A 21,907-nucleotide genomic window follows, 5' to 3' on the forward strand; every position below is an offset into this window, starting at 1 on the left:
ATACTCAGAGCTGAGGAGCGACCAATTGGGTCGGGGATACTGAAGGGGTGGGGGGGGAGGCGTAGAGTGAGAGAAACGGTCGCTACAGAGGGGGTGAGGACACAAATAAAGGAAAAGATTTGGATGTAAACGTGTCTCGCATGCCTGGCTGAAAGACACAGGCAGAGCAACATAGCAACAGGAGCAGAATGAACTCGGATAAAGGAGAGATGTCAACAGGGACCTAAATAAAGAAAGTGACTGTCTGGAAACGAGCTGCAGGCCGATCTGCATGAATATCTCCGGCCCCGGATTAAACACGGCAATCTGCTGGTGTTCCAACAGGGCAGCGCTGCAACGGCAGACTGGGGAACCTCGGAACAGACAAACGCTCGGGTCTCCCACCGGGATACAGACTGGACCACTGTCAAACATTCCCCCCCCCCCCACACACCGTCCACTCCGCACGTTAAACCCACTTTTCATCACCCCACTCACTGGCGTTTGGCCTCAGTGTCAATCCGACCCCCCCCCCCCCCCCCCCACCTTCACCCTCCCACCCCCCAACCCGCCATTATCTTCACAGCTCACACACATCCACTTCTCTACCCTTACACTGGGCTGTCTGTGTTGTCGAAGGGACAGTGAGGGACAGTGAGGTCTTTCAGTGGTGTCGAGGCCAATGGTCGAGAGAGAAGCGGGACGCAAATAACAAAATGAGGAGAGGGGGCCGAGTCTGGGCTATCAGGTGGAGGGGGGGGGGGGGCTGAGTCTGGGCGGCTGAGTCTGGGGGGCTGAGTCTGGGGTATCGGTGGGAAAGAGTCTGGGCTATCGGGGGGGGGGGTCTGGGGTATCGGGGGGGGTGAGTCTGGGGTATCGGGGGGAGCGAGTCTGGGCTATCGGGGGGGGGGGTCTGGGGTATCGGGGGGGGTGAGTCTGGGGTATCGGGGGGAGCGAGTCTGGGCTATCGGGGGGGGGGGGTCTGGGGTATCGGGGGGAGGGGGGGCAAGTCTGGGGTATCGGGGGGGGCGGGAGTCTGGGGTATCGGGGGGAGGGGGGGCGAGTCTGGGCTATCGGGGGGGGGAGGGGGTAGTCTGGGGTATCGGGGGGGGAGGGGGTAGTCTGGGCTGTCGGGGGGAGGGGTGGGGTGAGTCTGGGCTGGAGAAGGGGACCCTAGGTGACGGGCCTGGTCCATGGGGTGTGAGGGACCGGGACAGCGAGGTTAATGGAGACGGGACAGCGAGGGTAATGGAGACGGGACAGCGAGGGTAATGGAGACGGGGGAGCGAGGGTAATGGAGACGGGGGAGCGAGGGTAATGGAGACGGGGGAGCGAGGGTAATGGAGACGGGGGAGCGAGGGTAATGGAGACGGGGGAGCGAGGGTAATGGAGACGGGGGAGCGAGGGTAATGGAGACGGGGGAGCGAGGGTAATGGAGACGGGGGGAGCGAGGGTAATGGAGACGGGGGAGCGAGGGTAATGGAGACGGGGGAGCGAGGGTAATGGAGACGGGGGAGCGAGGGTAATGGAGACGGGGGGTGCGAGGGTAATGGAGACGGGACAGCGAGGGTAATGGAGACGGGACAGCGAGGGTAATGGAGACGGGGGGAGCGAGGGTAATGGAGACGGGGACAGCGAGGGTAATGGAGACGGGACAGCGAGGATAATGGAGACGGGGGAGCGAGGGTAATGGAGACGGGGGAGCGAGGGTAATGGAGACGGGGGAGCGAGGGTAATGGAGACGGGGGAGCGAGGGTAATGGAGACGGGGGAGCGAGGGTAATGGAGACGGGACAGCGAGGGTAATGGAGACGGGACAGCGAGGGTAATGGAGACGGGGACAGCGAGGGTAATGGAGACGGGACAGCGAGGGTAATGGAGACGGGACAGCGAGGGTAATGGAGACGGGGGAGCGAGGGTAATGGAGACGGGACAGCGAGGGTAATGGAGACGGGACAGCGAGGGTAATGGAGACGGGGAGCGAGGGTAATGGAGACGGGACAGCGAGGGTAATGGAGACGGGTCAGCGAGGGTAATGGAGACGGGACAGCGAGGGTAATGGAGACGGGACAGCGAGGGTAATGGAGACGGGACAGCGAGGGTAATGGAGACGGGACAGCGAGGGTAATGGAGACGGGACAGCGAGGGTAATGGAGACGGGACAGCGAGGGTAATGGAGACGGGTCAGCGAGGGTAATGGAGACGGGACAGCGAGGGTAATGGAGACGGGGGAGCGAGGGTAATGGAGACGGGGGAGCGAGGGTAATGGAGACGGGGGAGCGAGGATAATGGAGACGGGGGAGCGAGGGTAATGGAGACGGGGGAGCGAGGGTAATGGAGACGGGGGAGCGAGGGTAATGGAGACGGGACAGCGAGGGTAATGGAGACGGGACAGCGAGGGTAATGGAGACGGGACAGGGAAGGTAATGGAGACGGGGGGAGCGAGGGGAATGGAGACGGGACAGCGAGGGTAATGGAGACGGGGACAGCGAGGGTAATGGAGACGGGACAGCGAGGGTAATGGAGACGGGGGAGCGAGGGTAATGGAGACGGGGGAAGCGAGGGTAATGGAGACGGGACAGCGAGGGTAATGGAGACGGGACAGCGAGGGTAATGGAGACGGGACAGCGAGGGTAATGGAGACGGGACAGCGAGGGTAATGGAGACGGGGGAGCGAGGGTAATGGAGACGGGGGGAGCGAGGGTAATGGAGACGGGACAGCGAGGGGTAATGGAGACGGGACAGCGAGGGTAATGGAGACGGGACAGCGAGGGTAATGGAGACGGGACAGCGAGGGTAATGGAGACGGGACAGCGAGGGTAATGGAGACGGGACAGCGAGGGTAATGGAGACGGGACAGCGAGGGTAATGGAGACGGGACAGGGAGGTAATGGAGACGGGACAGCGAGGGTAATGGAGACGGGACAGGGAAGGTAATGGAGACGGGACAGCGAGGGTAATGGAGACGGGACAGCGAGGGTAATGGAGACGGGACAGCGAGGGTAATGGAGACGGGACAGCGAGGGTAATGGAGACGGGGGAGCGAGGGGTAATGGAGACGGGGGAGCGAGGGTAATGGAGACGGGGGAGCGAGGGTAATGGAGACGGGGGAGCGAGGGTAATGGAGACGGGACAGCGAGGGTAATGGAGACGGGACAGCGAGGGTAATGGAGACGGGACAGCGAGGGTAATGGAGACGGGACAGCGAGGGTAATGGAGACGGGACAGCGAGGGTAATGGAGACGGGACAGCGAGGGTAATGGAGACGGGACAGCGAGGGTAATGGAGACGGGACAGCGAGGGTAATGGAGACGGGACAGGGAAGGTAATGGAGACGGGACAGCGAGGGTAATGGAGACGGGACAGGGAAGGTAATGGAGACGGGACAGCGAGGGTAATGGAGACGGGACAGCGAGGGTAATGGAGACGGGACAGCGAGGGTAATGGAGACGGGACAGCGAGGGTAATGGAGACGGGGGAGCGAGGGTAATGGAGACGGGGGAGCGAGGGTAATGGAGACGGGGGAGCGAGGGTAATGGAGACGGGGGAGCGAGGGTAATGGAGACGGGGGAGCGAGGGTAATGGAGACGGGGGGAGCGAGGGTAATGGAGACGGGGGAGCGAGGGTAATGGAGACGGGGGAGCGAGGGTAATGGAGACGGGACAGCGAGAGTAATGGAGACGGGGGAGCGAGGGTAATGGAGACGGGACAGCGAGGGTAATGGAGACGGGGGAGCGAGGGTAATGGAGACGGGACAGGGAGGGTAATGGAGACGGGACAGGGAGGGTAATGGAGACGGGGGAGCGAGGGTAATGGAGACGGGGGAGCGAGGGTAATGGAGACGGGGGGAGCGAGGGTAATGGAGACGGGACAGCGGGGGTAATGGAGACGGGACAGCGGGGGTAATGGAGACGGGACAGCGAGGGTAATGGAGACGGGACAGCGAGGGTAATGGAGACGGGGGAGCGAGGGTAATGGAGACGGGACAGCGAGGGTAATGGAGACGGGGGAGCGAGGGTAATGGAGACGGGGGAGCGAGGGTAATGGAGACGGGGGAGCGAGGGTAATGGAGACGGGGGAGCGAGGGTAATGGAGACGGGGGAGCGAGGGTAATGGAGACGGGACAGCGAGGGTAATGGAGACGGGACAGCGAGGGTAATGGAGACGGGGGAGCGAGGGTAATGGAGACGGGGGGAGCGAGGGTAATGGAGACGGGGGAGCGAGGGTAATGGAGACGGGGGAGCGAGGGTAATGGAGACGGGGGAGCGAGGGTAATGGAGACGGGACAGCGAGGGTAATGGAGACGGGACAGCGAGGGTAATGGAGACGGGGACAGCGAGGGTAATGGAGACGGGACAGCGAGGGTAATGGAGACGGGGGAGCGAGGGTAATGGAGACGGGACAGCGAGGGTAATGGAGACGGGACAGCGAGGGTAATGGAGACGGGGGGAGCGAGGGTAATGGAGACGGGACAGCGAGGGTAATGGAGACGGGACAGCGAGGGTAATGGAGACGGGACAGCGAGGGTAATGGAGACGGGACAGCGAGGGTAATGGAGACGGGACAGCGAGGGTAATGGAGACGGGACAGCGAGGGTAATGGAGACGGGACAGCGAGGGTAATGGAGACGGGACAGCGAGGGTAATGGAGACGGGACAGCGAGGGTAATGGAGACGGGTCAGCGAGGGTAATGGAGACGGACAGCGAGGGTAATGGAGACGGGGGAGCGAGGGTAATGGAGACGGGGGAGCGAGGGTAATGGAGACGGGGGAGCGAGGGTAATGGAGACGGGGGAGCGAGGGTAATGGAGACGGGACAGCGAGGGTAATGGAGACGGGACAGGGAGGGTAATGGAGACGGGACAGGGAGGGTAATGGAGACGGGACAGCGAGGGTAATGGAGACGGGACAGGGAGGGTAATGGAGACGGGGGGAGCGAGGATAATGGAGACGGGGGAGCGAGGGTAATGGAGACGGGGGAGCGAGGGTAATGGAGACGGGGGGAGCGAGGGGTAATGGAGACGGGACAGCGAGGGTAATGGAGACGGGACAGCGAGGGTAATGGAGACGGGACAGCGAGGGTAATGGAGACGGGACAGCGAGGGTAATGGAGACGGGACAGCGAGGGTAATGGAGACGGGACAGCGAGGGTAATGGAGACGGGACAGCGAGGGTAATGGAGACGGGACAGCGAGGGTAATGGAGACGGGACAGCGAGGGTAATGGAGACGGGACAGCGAGGGTAATGGAGACGGGACAGCGAGGGTAATGGAGACGGGACAGCGAGGGTAATGGAGACGGGTCAGCGAGGGTAATGGAGACGGGACAGCGAGGGTAATGGAGACGGGGGAGCGAGGGTAATGGAGACGGGGGAGCGAGGGTAATGGAGACGGGGGAGCGAGGGTAATGGAGACGGGGGGAGCGAGGGTAATGGAGACGGGACAGCGAGGGTAATGGAGACGGGACAGCGAGGGTAATGGAGACGGGACAGGGAAGGTAATGGAGACGGGGGAGCGAGGGGAATGGAGACGGGGGGAGCGAGGGTAATGGAGACGGGACAGCGAGGGTAATGGAGACGGGACAGCGAGGGTAATGGAGACGGGGGGAGCGAGGGTAATGGAGACGGGGGAGCGAGGGTAATGGAGACGGGACAGCGAGGGTAATGGAGACGGGACAGCGAGGGTAATGGAGACGGGACAGCGAGGGTAATGGAGACGGGACAGCGAGGGTAATGGAGACGGGGGAGCGAGGGTAATGGAGACGGGGGAGCGAGGGTAATGGAGACGGGACAGCGAGGGTAATGGAGACGGGACAGCGAGGGTAATGGAGACGGGACAGCGAGGGTAATGGAGACGGGACAGCGAGGGTAATGGAGACGGGACAGCGAGGGTAATGGAGACGGGACAGCGAGGGTAATGGAGACGGGACAGCGAGGGTAATGGAGACGGGACAGCGAGGGTAATGGAGACGGGACAGCGAGGGTAATGGAGACGGGACAGGGAAGGTAATGGAGACGGGACAGCGAGGGTAATGGAGACGGGACAGGGAAGGTAATGGAGACGGGACAGCGAGGGTAATGGAGACGGGACAGCGAGGGTAATGGAGACGGGACAGCGAGGGTAATGGAGACGGGACAGCGAGGGTAATGGAGACGGGGGAGCGAGGGTAATGGAGACGGGGGAGCGAGGGTAATGGAGACGGGGGAGCGAGGGTAATGGAGACGGGGGAGCGAGGGTAATGGAGACGGGGGAGCGAGGGTAATGGAGACGGGGGAGCGAGGGTAATGGAGACGGGACAGCGAGGGTAATGGAGACGGGGGAGCGAGGGTAATGGAGACGGGGGGAGCGAGGGTAATGGAGACGGGGGAGCGAGGGTAATGGAGACGGGACAGCGAGGGTAATGGAGACGGGACAGCGAGGGTAATGGAGACGGGACAGCGAGGGTAATGGAGACGGGACAGCGAGGGTAATGGAGACGGGGGAGCGAGGGTAATGGAGACGGGACAGGGAGGGTAATGGAGACGGGGGGAGCGAGGGTAATGGAGACGGGGGAGCGAGGGTAATGGAGACGGGGGAGCGAGGGTAATGGAGACGGGACAGCGGGGGTAATGGAGACGGGGGAGCGAGGGTAATGGAGACGGGACAGCGAGGGTAATGGAGACGGGACAGCGAGGGTAATGGAGACGGGGGAGCGAGGGTAATGGAGACGGGACAGCGAGGGTAATGGAGACGGGGGAGCGAGGGTAATGGAGACGGGGGAGCGAGGGGTAATGGAGACGGGGGGAGCGAGGGTAATGGAGACGGGACAGGGAGGGTAATGGAGACGGGACAGCGAGGGTAATGGAGACGGGGAGCGAGGGTAATGGAGACGGGACAGCGAGGGTAATGGAGACGGGACAGCGAGGGTAATGGAGACGGGACAGCGAGGGTAATGGAGACGGGACAGCGAGGGTAATGGAGACGGGACAGCGAGGGTAATGGAGACGGGGGGAGCGAGGGTAATGGAGACGGGACAGCGAGGGTAATGGAGACGGGACAGCGAGGGTAATGGAGACAGGGGAGCGAGGGTAATGGAGACGGGGGAGCGAGGGTAATGGAGACGGGACAGCGAGGGTAATGGAGACGGGACAGCGAGGGTAATGGAGACGGGACAGCGAGGGTAATGGAGACGGGACAGCGAGGGTAATGGAGACGGGACAGCGAGGGTAATGGAGACGGGACAGCGAGGGTAATGGAGACGGGACAGGGAAGGTAATGGAGACGGGGGGAGCGAGGGTAATGGAGACGGGGGAGCGAGGGTAATGGAGACGGGGGAGCGAGGGTAATGGAGACGGGGGAGCGAGGGTAATGGAGACGGGACAGCGAGGGTAATGGAGACGGGACAGCGAGGGTAATGGAGACGGGACAGCGAGGGTAATGGAGACGGGACAGCGAGGGTAATGGAGACGGGGGAGCGAGGGTAATGGAGACGGGGGAGCGAGGGTAATGGAGACGGGACAGCGAGGGTAATGGAGACGGGGGGAGCGAGGGTAATGGAGACGGGACAGCGAGGGTAATGGAGACGGGGGAGCGAGGGTAATGGAGACGGGGGAGCGAGGGTAATGGAGACGGGGGAGCGAGGGTAATGGAGACGGGGGAGCGAGGGTAATGGAGACGGGACAGCGAGGGTAATGGAGACGGGGGAGCGAGGGTAATGGAGACGGGACAGCGAGGGTAATGGAGACGGGGGAGCGAGGGTAATGGAGACGGGGGAGCGAGGGTAATGGAGACGGGACAGCGAGGGTAATGGAGACGGGACAGCGAGGGTAATGGAGACGGGACAGCGAGGGTAATGGAGACGGGACAGCGAGGGTAATGGAGACGGGACAGCGAGGGTAATGGAGACGGGACAGCGAGGGTAATGGAGACGGGACAGCGAGGGTAATGGAGACGGGACAGCGAGGGTAATGGAGACGGGACAGCGAGGGTAATGGAGACGGGGGAGCGAGGGTAATGGAGACGGGACAGCGAGGGTAATGGAGACGGGACAGCGAGGGTAATGGAGACAGGGGAGCGAGGGTAATGGAGACGGGGGAGCGAGGGTAATGGAGACGGGACAGCGAGGGTAATGGAGACGGGACAGCGAGGGTAATGGAGACGGGACAGCGAGGGTAATGGAGACGGGACAGCGAGGGTAATGGAGACGGGACAGCGAGGGTAATGGAGACGGGACAGCGAGGGTAATGGAGACGGGACAGGGAAGGTAATGGAGACGGGGGAGCGAGGGTAATGGAGACGGGGGAGCGAGGGTAATGGAGACGGGGGAGCGAGGGTAATGGAGACGGGGGAGCGAGGGTAATGGAGACGGGACAGCGAGGGTAATGGAGACGGGGGAGCGAGGGTAATGGAGACGGGACAGCGAGGGTAATGGAGACGGGACAGCGAGGGTAATGGAGACGGGACAGCGAGGGTAATGGAGACGGGACAGCGAGGGTAATGGAGACGGGGGAGCGAGGGTAATGGAGACGGGGGGAGCGAGGGTAATGGAGACGGGACAGCGAGGGTAATGGAGACGGGGGAGCGAGGGTAATGGAGACGGGACAGCGAGGGTAATGGAGACGGGACAGAGAGGGTAATGGAGACGGGGGAGCGAGGGTAATGGAGACGGGGGGAGCGAGGGTAATGGAGACGGGGGAGCGAGGGTAATGGAGACGGGGGAGCGAGGGTAATGGAGACGGGGGAGCGAGGGTAATGGAGACGGGACAGGGAGGGTAAAGGAGACGGGGGAGCGAGGGTAATGGAGACGGGACAGGGAAGGTAATGGAGACGGGACAGCGAGGGTAATGGAGACGGGGGAGCGAGGGTAATGGAGACGGGACAGCGAGGGTAATGGAGACGGGACAGCGAGGGTAATGGAGACGGGGGAGCGAGGGTAATGGAGACGGGGGAGCGAGGGTAATGGAGACGGGACAGCGAGGGTAATGGAGACGGGACAGGGAGGGTAAAGGAGACGGGGGAGCGAGGGTAATGGAGACGGGACAGGGAGGGTAATGGAGACGGGGGAGCGAGGGTAATGGAGACGGGACAGCGAGGGTAATGGAGACGGGACAGCGAGGGTAATGGAGACAGGGGAGCGAGGGTAATGGAGACGGGGGAGCGAGGGTAATGGAGACGGGACAGCGAGGGTAATGGAGACGGGACAGCGAGGGTAATGGAGACGGGACAGCGAGGGTAATGGAGACGGGACAGCGAGGGTAATGGAGACGGGACAGCGAGGGTAATGGAGACGGGACAGCGAGGGTAATGGAGACGGGACAGGGAAGGTAATGGAGACGGGGGAGCGAGGGTAATGGAGACGGGGGAGCGAGGGTAATGGAGACGGGGGAGCGAGGGTAATGGAGACGGGGGAGCGAGGGTAATGGAGACGGGACAGCGAGGGTAATGGAGACGGGACAGCGAGGGTAATGGAGACGGGACAGCGAGGGTAATGGAGACGGGACAGCGAGGGTAATGGAGACGGGGGAGCGAGGGTAATGGAGACGGGGGAGCGAGGGTAATGGAGACGGGACAGCGAGGGTAATGGAGACGGGGGAGCGAGGGTAATGGAGACGGGACAGCGAGGGTAATGGAGACGGGGGAGCGAGGGTAATGGAGACGGGGGAGCGAGGGTAATGGAGACGGGGGAGCGAGGGTAATGGAGACGGGGGAGCGAGGGTAATGGAGACGGGACAGCGAGGGTAATGGAGACGGGGGAGCGAGGGTAATGGAGACGGGACAGCGAGGGTAATGGAGACGGGGGAGCGAGGGTAATGGAGACGGGGGAGCGAGGGTAATGGAGACGGGACAGCGAGGGTAATGGAGACGGGACAGCGAGGGTAATGGAGACGGGACAGCGAGGGTAATGGAGACGGGACAGCGAGGGTAATGGAGACGGGACAGCGAGGGTAATGGAGACGGGACAGCGAGGGTAATGGAGACGGGACAGCGAGGGTAATGGAGACGGGACAGCGAGGGTAATGGAGACGGGACAGCGAGGGTAATGGAGACGGGACAGCGAGGGTAATGGAGACGGGGGAGCGAGGGTAATGGAGACGGGACAGCGAGGGTAATGGAGACGGGACAGCGAGGGTAATGGAGACAGGGGAGCGAGGGTAATGGAGACGGGGGAGCGAGGGTAATGGAGACGGGACAGCGAGGGTAATGGAGACGGGACAGCGAGGGTAATGGAGACGGGACAGCGAGGGTAATGGAGACGGGACAGCGAGGGTAATGGAGACGGGACAGCGAGGGTAATGGAGACGGGACAGCGAGGGTAATGGAGACGGGACAGGGAAGGTAATGGAGACGGGGGAGCGAGGGTAATGGAGACGGGGGAGCGAGGGTAATGGAGACGGGGGAGCGAGGGTAATGGAGACGGGGGAGCGAGGGTAATGGAGACGGGACAGCGAGGGTAATGGAGACGGGGGAGCGAGGGTAATGGAGACGGGACAGCGAGGGTAATGGAGACGGGACAGCGAGGGTAATGGAGACGGGACAGCGAGGGTAATGGAGACGGGACAGCGAGGGTAATGGAGACGGGGGAGCGAGGGTAATGGAGACGGGGGAGCGAGGGTAATGGAGACGGGACAGCGAGGGTAATGGAGACGGGGGAGCGAGGGTAATGGAGACGGGACAGCGAGGGTAATGGAGACGGGACAGAGAGGGTAATGGAGACGGGGGAGCGAGGGTAATGGAGACGGGGGAGCGAGGGTAATGGAGACGGGGGAGCGAGGGTAATGGAGACGGGGGAGCGAGGGTAATGGAGACGGGGGAGCGAGGGTAATGGAGACGGGACAGGGAGGGTAAAGGAGACGGGGGAGCGAGGGTAATGGAGACGGGACAGGGAAGGTAATGGAGACGGGACAGCGAGGGTAATGGAGACGGGGGAGCGAGGGTAATGGAGACGGGACAGCGAGGGTAATGGAGACGGGACAGCGAGGGTAATGGAGACGGGGGAGCGAGGGTAATGGAGACGGGGGAGCGAGGGTAATGGAGACGGGACAGCGAGGGTAATGGAGACGGGACAGGGAGGGTAAAGGAGACGGGGGAGCGAGGGTAATGGAGACGGGACAGGGAGGGTAATGGAGACGGGACAGCGAGGGTAATGGAGACGGGGGAGCGAGGGTAATGGAGACGGGACAGCGAGGGTAATGGAGACGGGGGAGCGAGGGTAATGGAGACGGGGGAGCGAGGGTAATGGAGACGGGGGAGCGAGGGTAATGGAGACGGGGGAGCGAGGGTAATGGAGACGGGGGAGCGAGGGTAATGGAGACGGGACAGGGAGGGTAATGGAGACGGGACAGGGAGGGTAATGGAGACGGGACAGCGAGGGTAATGGAGACGGGACAGCGAGGGTAATGGAGACGGGACAGCGAGGGTAATGGAGACGGGACAGCGAGGGTAATGGAGACGGGACAGCGAGGGTAATGGAGACGGGACAGCGAGGGTAATGGAGACGGGACAGGGAGGGTAATGGAGACGGGACAGCGAGGGTAATGGAGACGGGACAGCGAGGGTAATGGAGACGGGGGAGCGAGGGTAATGGAGACGGGACAGCGAGGGTAATGGAGACGGGACAGCGAGGGTAATGGAGACGGGGGAGCGAGGGTAATGGAGACGGGACAGCGAGGGTAATGGAGACGGGGGAGCGAGGGTAATGGAGACGGGACAGCGAGGGTAATGGAGACGGGACAGGGAGGGTAAAGGAGACGGGGGAGCGAGGGTAATGGAGACGGGACAGGGAAGGTAATGGAGACGGGACAGCGAGGGTAATGGAGACGGGACAGCGAGGGTAATGGAGACGGGACAGCGAGGGTAATGGAGACGGGACAGCGAGGGTAATGGAGACGGGGGAGCGAGGGTAATGGAGACGGGACAGCGAGGGTAATGGAGACGGGACAGCGAGGGTAATGGAGACGGGGGAGCGAGGGTAATGGAGACGGGACAGCGAGGGTAATGGAGACAGGGGAGCGAGGGTAATGGAGACGGGACAACGAGGGTAATGGAGACGGGACAGCGAGGGTAATGGAGACGGGACAGCGAGGGTAATGGAGACGGGACAGCGAGGGTAATGGAGACGGGACAGCGAGGGTAATGGAGACGGGGGAGCGAGGGTAATGGAGACGGGACAGCGAGGGTAATGGAGACGGGACAGGGAGGGTAATGGAGACGGGGGAGCGAGGGTAATGGAGACGGGGGAGCGAGGGTAATGGAGACGGGACAGCGAGGGTAATGGAGACGGGGGAGCGAGGGTAATGGAGACGGGGGAGCGAGGGTAATGGAGACGGGACAGCGAGGGTAATGGAGACGGGACAGCGAGGGTAATGGAGACGGGACAGCGAGGGTAATGGAGACGGGACAGCGAGGGTAATGGAGACGGGGGAGCGAGGGTAATGGAGACGGGGGAGCGAGGGTAATGGAGACGGGACAGCGAGGGTAACGGAGACGGGACAGCGAGGGTAACGGAGACGGGGGAGCGAGGGTAATGGAGACGGGACAGCGAGGGTAATGGAGACGGGGGAGCGAGGGTAATGGAGACGGGGGAGCGAGGGTAATGGAGACGGGGGAGCGAGGGTAATGGAGACGGGACAGCGAGGGTAATGGAGACGGGACAGCGAGGGTAATGGAGACGGGACAGCGAGGGTAATGGAGACGGGACAGCGAGGGTAATGGAGACGGGACAGGGAGGGTAATGGAGACGGGACAGCGAGGGTAATGGAGACGGGGGAGCGAGGGTAATGGAGACGGGACAGCGAGGGTAATGGAGACGGGGGAGCGAGGGTAATGGAGACGGGACAGCGAGGGTAATGGAGACGGGGGAGCGAGGGTAATGGAGACGGGGGAGCGAGGGTAATGGAGACGGGACAGCGAGGGTAATGGAGACGGGACAGCGAGGGTAATGGAGACGGGACAGCGAGGGTAATGGAGACGGGACAGCGAGGGTAATGGAGACGGGACAGCGAGGGTAATGGAGACGGGACAGCGAGGGTAATGGAGACGGGACAGCGAGGGTAATGGAGACGGGACAGCGAGGGTAATGGAGACGGGGGAGCGAGGGTAATGGAGACGGGACAGCGAGGGTAATGGAGACGGGACAGCGAGGGTAATGGAGACGGGACAGCGAGGGTAATGGAGACGGGACAGCGAGGGTAATGGAGACGGGGGAGCGAGGGTAATGGAGACGGGACAGGGAGGGTAAAGGAGACGGGGGAGCGAGGGTAATGGAGACGGGACAGGGAAGGTAATGGAGACGGGACAGCGAGGGTAATGGAGACGGGACAGCGAGGGTAATGGAGACGGGGGAGCGAGGGTAATGGAGACGGGACAGCGAGGGTAATGGAGACGGGGGAGCGAGGGTAATGGAGACGGGACAGCGAGGGTAATGGAGACGGGACAGCGAGGGTAATGGAGACGGGACAGCGAGGGTAATGGAGACGGGGGAACCGTCCCTCCCCCACCGACGCACAGTGGCAGCCGTGTGTACCGTCTACAAGATGCGCTGCAGCAACTCACCGAGGTTCCTGAGGCAGCGCCTTCCAAACCCACCACCTGATGGTCTCTCTCCCCCCCCCCTCTCTCCCCCCCCCCCCCCCCCCCCCCCCCCGTGAAGCTGGGGGGAGAACGGGACGGGATTGAATGGAGCCGGCACTGTCAGCAATCGGAATGCTTCACCAACATTGAAACTGGGGGTTCGACACTGCAGAGCAAGCTCGTGGCCCCCAGATGGCGGGTGTGCTCCACACAGACTGCCAGACGGTGAGTGTTCCACACAGACTGCCAGACGGTGAGTGTTCCACACAGACTGCCAGACGGTGAGTGTTCCACACAGACTGCCAGACGGTGAGTGTTCCACAGAGACTGCCGACTGGCCTCTTTCTGCTCTGTAAATTCTCTGAACTCTCCCAGGTCACAGGGTGAATCTAAATCGCTGAATATATTGGAAACAATACAACAGCAAACATTTGAGAGAAGGTTTGTCCAAAAAGCTGTGGGGAGGTAATGCTGATTAGAAAATATATTTGATGTATCAAAGTCCCGTCTGTTTCTGCGCAACCCTGCCACAGATACAGAGAAGACAGGAGCAGGAGGAGGCCATTCGGCCCTTCGAGCCCGCTCCGCCATTCATCACCATCATGGCTGATCATCCAACTCAATAGCCAATCCCGCTTTCTCCCCATAGCCTCTGATCCCATTCCCGCCCAAGTGCTGTATCCAGCCGCCTCTTGAATATATTCAATGTTTTAGCATCAACTACTTCCTGTGGGAATGAATTCCACAGGCTCCCCGCTCTTTGTGTGAGGAAATGTCTCCTTATCTCTGTCCGAAATGGTTTACCTGAATCCTCAGACTGTGACCCCTGGTTCTGGACACACCCACCATTAGTAACATCCTTCCTGCATCGACCCTGTCCAGTCCCCCCCACCACCATCGGGAACATCCTTCCTGCATCGACCCTGTCCAGTCCCCCCCCCACCATCGGGAACATCCTTCCTGCATCGACCCTGTCCAGTCCCCCCCCCCACCATCAGGAACATCCTTCCTGCATCCACCCTGTCCAGTCCCCCCCCACCATCAGGAACATCCTTCCTGCATCGACCCTGTCCAGTCCCCCCCACCATCGGGAACATCCTTCCTGCATCCACCCTGTCCAGTCCCCCCCCCCCCCCCCCCCGCCCCCACCATCGGGAACATCCTTCCTGCATCGACCCTGTCCAGTCCTGTTAGAATTTTATAGTCTCTATGAGATCCCCCCTCATTCTTCTGAACTCCAGCGAGAACAATCCCAACACAACAAACCCTCATGTAAACTACGACACATCCCCCGTAACGACGACACATCCCCCGCAACGACGACACATCCCCCGTAACGTCGACACATCCCCCGTAACGACGACACATCCCCCGCAACGACGACACATCCCCCGTAACGTCGACACATCCCCCGTAACGACGACACATCCCCCGTAACGACGACACATCCCCCGTAACGTCGACACATCCCCCGTAACGACGACACATCCCCCGCAACGACGACACATCCCCCGTAACGTCGACACATCCCCCGTAACGTCGACACATCCCCCGTAACGACGACACATCCCCCGTAACGACGACACATGCCACGTCCTCCCATGTCTGGCGTGTTCCCCACTCCCATGCACACAAGGACACCAGGCTCTCGTGCGCTGGTCACGGATAGACGGACAGTAATCGGTACAAACGCAGAGAAAGCTTCCACCCTACCGTCCAGTGACAGCCAGTCCAGCTGGGAGCTGGGCATCGCCTGGGAGTTCCGAGCTCTGTATTCAAACAGTACCCAGTTGGAAATGAAGTGGTTCGCCAGGGCCACGTGCAGCCTCACCAGGCCAGCTTCATGGGCTGAAAGTAGAAAAGAGAACGGCCTCAAATCCCACTCACAAGGAACACGTGGGGACGACTCAGCAGCGGACAGACGGTGGGGGCTGGGGGGGAGCTATTTAAACACTGGAAGATAGAGGACTGATTCAGCCCTTCTCCTCCGTCACAGGGTATCACCGAGGAGACATTTCATTCTCGTGCCCTTTCTCTCCCCAGCTCACAGCCGTCTAACAACGAACCTGGATCGAAGGCAAGGATCGCCGCAGAGGGGAGATCAACCCTCTCGAGTGAGTCACTCAGGCCTCCATTCCCAGTGTCGTCAACTCTGATATCTTACCCTGTGTGAGAACCCAACTCTCCTGCTCTCCCGACGCTCCCCCTCCCTCTCCCCCCTGTCCGGCCGTCTCCCTCCCCCCTGTCCGGCCGTCTCCCTCCCCCCTGTCCGGCCGTCTCCCTCCCCCCTGTCCGGCCGTCTCCCTCCCCCCTGTCCGGCCGTCTCCCTCCCCCCTGTCCGGCCGTCTCCCTCCCCCCTGTCCGGCCGTCTCCCTCCCCCCTGTCCGGCCGTCTCCCTCCCCCCTGTCCGGCCGTCTCCCTCCCCCCTGCCCGGCCGTCTCCCTCCCCCCTGCCCGGCCGTCTCCCTCCCCCCTGCCCGGCCGTCTCCCTCCCCCCTGCCGCCGTCTCCCTCCCCCCTGCCCGGCCGTCTCCCTCCCCCCTGCCCGGCCGTCTCCCTCCCCCCTGTCCGGCCGTCTCCCTCCCCCTGTCGGCCGTCTCCCTCCCCCCTGTCCGGCCGTCTCCCTCCCCCTGTCCGGCCGTCTCCCTCCCCCCTGTCCGGCCGTCTCCCTCCCCCCTGTCCGGCCGTCTCCCTCCCCCCTGTCCGGCCGTCTCCCTTCCCCCTGTCCGGCCGTCTCCCTCCCCCCTGTCCGGCCCGGTCTCCCTCCCCCCCTGTCCGGCCGTCTCCCTCCCCCCTGTCCGGCCGTCTCCCTCCCCCCTGTCCGGCCGTGTCCCTCCCCCCTGTCCGGCCGTGTCCCTCCCCCCTGTCCGGCCGTGTCCCTCCCCCCTGTCCGGCCGTGTCCCTCCCCCCTGTCCGGCCGTGTCCCTCCCCCCTGTCCGGCCGTCTCTCCCCCCTGCCCCCTCGCTCCCCCCTGCCCCCTCGCTCCCCCCTGCCCCCTCGCTCCCCCCTGCCCCCTCGCTCCCTCCTGCCCCCTCGCTCTCTCTCTCTGACACATAACTTTATCGATTTTGTGGAGTGCTTTACCACATCTCAGACTGCTTTCCGCGATTTATTTCACCCAAATGAAGTTATTGAAGCAGTGTCAGCTGTCACTCCATGTCACGATGGTGTAGGTAAGAGTTTATTATTCTGCTCGGTGATAAACCTTCCCAGCCATGCACCCGGGATCATGGGGAACAGGAGGAAGCCATTCTGCCCTCGAACCTGTTCCGTCATTGGATAACATGGCAAGATTCTGTCGGTCAGTAAGAGCGGTACCTACCTGGGCAGTAACAGCGCAGAACGCCAGGCTGAATGAGCGACGCCGGAACTGTAATCTTATCAAACGTGCAGGAGTAGCGATCGTTGCCATCGTCCCAGGTCCAGTGATCAGCACCTTCACCCCACCCTGTCGCAGTGAAACAGGGCAGCATTAATCACTCACTCTCTAACCCACCTTAAACACAGCACGAACCAGAGGAACACCTTCCTACACAATGCTGCCCGACCTTCCGCTATTCCTCACTTGCAGCATTCACAGGAGTTTCTTTCAATTCCAACTTCCTCCCTGTCCCCCCCCCAGACGGATGGCGTTCCTGACGGAGCACCGGACAGTATCTGCCCCACTCCCGCTGACCCGGACTGGACTGACGGGAGTCATCAGGAGGCTGGGCGCGGTTAACTCCTGCACGCGGACAGTGAGAATTCGAAAGACATGTCACCCCCCATCCATACAGAAACCAGGAGGCCATTCGGCCCCACTGGGCCTCTCCTGTCTCTGCGAGTTTCCCAGATAATCTGGCTCATCTCCTGTTGCACAGTGGGCTAAACAGCTGGCTTGTAATGCAGAACAAGGCCAGCAGCGCGGGTTCAATTCCCATACCAGCCTCCCTGAACAGGCGCCGGAATGTGGCGACTAGGGGCTTTTCACAGTAACTTCATTGAAGCCTCCTTGTGACAATAAGCGATTATTATTATTAACCTGCAAATTAACACTTCCTCAGTTCCTTCACAATCTGCGTTTCAGCCAGTGCATCCCATAAGAGGTAGGAGGAGAAGTGGGCCATTCGGCCCATCCAGTCTGTCCCGCCATTCAATCAATCCTCAACTCCACTCTCCCGACTCATCCCCGTAACCCTCGATTCCCTCTGTCCACCTCCGCCGTGGACATCGTCATGGGAGTGTCCCTTTAAGCAAGGTTTTTGTCTTATCGCATGGCTTCAGTTATGTCATTGTGTGGGCGGAGCTGGGCTGTGGCTCTGAGAGCTGTTTTTGGTTTCATTTTCATTTTGACTGCTGTGGACTACAGACAGGAGAACCAAAGTGTTTTTGAACATAGAATTTACAGTGCAGAAGGAGGCCATTCGGCCCATCGACTCTGCACCGGCCCTTGGAAAGAGCACTCTACCCAAGCCCACACACCCACCCTATCCCCGTAACCCCACCCAACCTTTTTTGGACACGAAGGGGCAGTTTCGCACGGTCAATCCACCGAAGCTGCACGTCTTTGGACTGTGGGAGGAAACCGGAGCACCCGGAGGAAACCCACGCACACACGGGGAGGACGTGCAGACTCCGCACTGACAGTGACCAAGCCGGGAATCGAACCTGGGACCCTGGAGCTGTGAAGGAACTGTGCTAACCACTGTTCTATTTTGTCTTTGAATTGGAACAGTTAAGGGGAATTCATTCAGTGTTATACATAGATTGCTGTAGCTGGGTGGGGTCTGTATATTTGTAATTGATAAAAATTCTTGCTGTGTGTTTATATATAAATTCTGAGAATAAAGTTTGTTCTGATTGAAGTGTCTGGGTCGACTGTTGAATCACACCTGAAGGGAAGGACCTGGTGTTCATCCTCGCCACATTCAACATAAAGGTTATAGGTCAGGTGAACTCCATAACACACTTTGGAGTTTCTAAACCCTGGCCCCTAACAACATACTTAACGACCCAGCCTCTACAGCTCTGCGGTTAAAGGGGGCAGCACGGTGGCGCAGTGGTTAGCACTGGGCACTGAGGTGCCGGGGTCGATCCCGGCCCCGGGTCACTGTCCGTGTGGAGTTTGCACATTCTCCCAGTGTGTGCGTGGGTCTCGCCCCCACGATGTGCAGGGTAGGTGGATTGGCCGCGCTAAATTGCCCCTTCATTGGGGGAACTAAAATTTAAAAATCAAAAAGCTTTGTGGTGAGGAATTCCTGTGAGAGAGGAGATTCCTCCTCATCTCGGTCTGAAATGGGCGACCCCTCACTCGGAGATTCTGCCCTCTGGTCCCAGGCTCTCCCACAAGGGGAAACACCCTCTCAGCATCGACCCTGTCAAACAAACCCCTCGGAGAATCCTGTACATCATCCCGCAACAGATTCCACAAGTCAGCGAACACTGTCTGGGGAGAAAATGGTTGTTCCGTAAATAGCCCCGGGAGGGAAAGGAAACAAGAGGCTGATAAAGAGAACCCATGATGCTTCCACGGCAGGCAAAGCACCTTACCTCAGGATAAGACCACTCTGGCGAGAAGTCGGTGATGGTTACGCCCTGGCCTGTGTCTGTCGCGTTCCCAGGTGACGCCTGTGTGGAATCTGATGGTGTTACCAGCACCTCGGTAAATGGAATATCGTTGGCCGCACTCCCCAGCTCCCGGGGAGCCTCTGTTGTTGCTGCTGCTGCGGGCAGTAGCTGCCCATTTGAGAAGACAGTTCGGGGTAATTGGGGGAGACAGTCTGCCCTGGGCTTTCTGCCGGCGTGGGGGGGTGGGACTGCTGCCGTACTGCGCGAACCCTCCAGCGGTGTCGGTGCTGCTGTCGGTCATGAACTCCGACATCAGATCGGGGAACTGGCTGTCAAAGGAGATGTCAAAGTGGTCGATGTTGAGGTCGATGTTGGACGAGGACACGGAGGAGGAGGACAGGTCGTTCTGGATGATGGTGTACAGGTCAGTCACCTGGTTGCACGGCAGGCTCAAGGGCCCATCGCTGACCTCCGCCCTCCCCCTCCCATCATACTGGCCTTCCGACTTGACGGCTGGCTCCATTTCCACGTTCCTCTGCGCCTTTGCAATCTCTGTGTCTCCGTTCAACTGCGGCGCTGTGTCGACGGACATCTCCACCTCTGGGACCACGGCCTGGAAAGCAGCCATCGGCACGGAGGGCTGGAGCTCCTCCTTCACACTGGCGCCGTTACCGTGTTCCTGTGCGAACTGGGAGATGGCTTCCACTTCAAGCTGTCCGGGACAACCGGAGACGCAGTCGGTGCACCGGCAATACTCGGTCCTTCCTCGATAAAGAAGCGGTTTTGGGACGGAGGAGGGGGCTACAGGTCGGGGTGCGCTTGCCGAAAACGCTGGTGTAGTTTTTCGGTGGCTCCGCATTACTGTAGTCCATCTTCTCCAGGACAGGACGGGAGCTGAGCTCGCTCGTCACGAAGCTCCCCCTCCGCGCTATCCGAGAACGTGCGGCTCACCGAAACCAGGCTCGAATTTTGGGGCGCTCTGGAGGCGGCGGGAGGGATCCGGTAATCTGACCTGGCCGCCGCAAATTGTTCCAAATTCCCGCTTTCGAAATCTGGCTCCTCCTTCAGGTCGCCGTTGGGAAACCCGGAATCGGACAAGCTGGCCGAAGGGAATGTGCCTGGCGGCCTGGCGCTCGCTCCCCCCGCCGTACGTCTGACCCTGCTTGGGGCTGTTGAGGAACGAGTCGGGGTCGAAGGTCGGGGCGTGGGGCTCGGACGTGTCCATGCTGGCCTCGGCGGCCTGCGACAAGATCAGGCCGCCCACGGAGCTGGGCAACAGCGCCAGGCCGATGGCGCTGGCTGGGGGAGCCAGGGGCAGGTCCCGGCCGCTCAGTGGCAAACCCTGGTCGGTGGAGTTGGCAGCAACCAGCTGCTGACTGGGCGTCAACGAAACGGGCTTGTCCCCGACTCCGGTCATTAAAATAACAGCGTTCGGAGGTAAGCTGCAGGTTACCGTGGCGACCGTGAGATTTGGCACAGTGGCGGCTATGGCAACGGAGGTGAGCTCCCTGTCGTAGTAGCCGTTGGTGCGAGAGGTCAGTGCATCCTGCTCGGAGTCCAGCATTCTCCAGGGAGCTGGGGGACGCTGCTTCGCGGTTGCCCCCGTTAACCTGGAGGGCAGCTTTGGGTAATTTCACCACCGTTCTCTCCTCACTCTCACTCTCATCCTCCTCGTTCTTGATCTCGGTGCCCCGCGAGGTTTTGCACTTCGGTTAAGGCAGAGTAGGAAGTGAGTCGGATGTCCACTTTGGGTGATATAATCCGATGTTTGGTGCTGTTACACTTGTGGGGGCTGCTCCTGTCGTACCTGCTCAATGGACAGACAACAATTTAAAACAAGCGGTAATGTAAAGACAAGAACATCGCATCAAGGAGCAGGAGTGGGCCATTCGGCCCTTCCAGCACCCTCCGCTATTCACTACCATCATGGCTGATCGCCTCACGGCCTCAACTCCACCATCCTGCCCGTTCCCCATAACACCAATTAAAAATCTGCCTACCTCCTCCTTAAATTACCTCACTGTCCCCGACATCCGCCACACTCTGGGGTAGCGAATTCCCCAGATTCACCACCCTTTGAGAGCAGTACCTTCTCCTCATCTCATTTTAAATCTGCGACTCCTTATGCTAAGATTATGACCTCTTGTTTAGAATGCCCCAAAGAGGCAAATCTCCACTCTGACTCTCAGCTCCCGCTCTTTTTAACTCTCCGCTCTGACTCACAGCGCCAGCTCTTATTAAATCTCCGCTCTGACTCGCAGCTCCCGCTCTTTTTAAATCTCCGCTCTGACACTCCGCTCCCGCTCTTTTTAAATCTCCGCTCTGACTCTCAGCTCCCGCTCTTTTTAAATCTCCGCTCTGACTCTCAGCTCCCGCTCTTTTTAAATCTCCGCTCTGACTCTCAGCTCCCGCTCTTTTTAAATCTCCGCTCTGACTCGCAGCTCGCGCTCTTTTTAAATCACCGCTCTGACTCTCAGCTCCCGCTCTTTTTAAATCTCCGCTCCCGCTCTTTTTAAAGCTCCGCTCTGACTCTCAGCTCCCACTCTTTTTAAAGCTCCGCTCTGACTCTCAGCTCCCACTCTTTTTAAATCTCCGCTCTGACTCACAGCGCCAGCTCTTTTTAAATCTCCGCTCTGACTCTCAGCTCCCGCTCTTTTTAAATCTCCACTGACTCTTAGCTCCCGCTCTTTTTAAATCTCCGCTCTGACTCTCAGCTCCCACTCTTTTTAAAGCTCCGCTCTGACTCTCAGCTCCCACTCTTTTTAAATCTCCGCTCTGACTCACAGCTCCCGCTCTTTTTAAATCTCCGCTCTGACTCTCAGCTCCAGCTCTTTTTAA

At 60.6% G+C, this 21,907-nt stretch overlaps 1 pseudogene; it reads right to left on the bottom strand.

Moving 5' to 3' along the window:
• The window catches only part of LOC140404550 (calmodulin-binding transcription activator 2-like), a 158,164-nt pseudogene that overhangs the window by 53,073 nt on the left and 83,184 nt on the right, over positions 1-21,907 (bottom strand).

Source organism: Scyliorhinus torazame, chromosome 31 (genome assembly GCF_047496885.1).
Source record: "Scyliorhinus torazame isolate Kashiwa2021f chromosome 31, sScyTor2.1, whole genome shotgun sequence".
Lineage (NCBI taxonomy): Eukaryota > Metazoa > Chordata > Chondrichthyes > Carcharhiniformes > Scyliorhinidae > Scyliorhinus > Scyliorhinus torazame.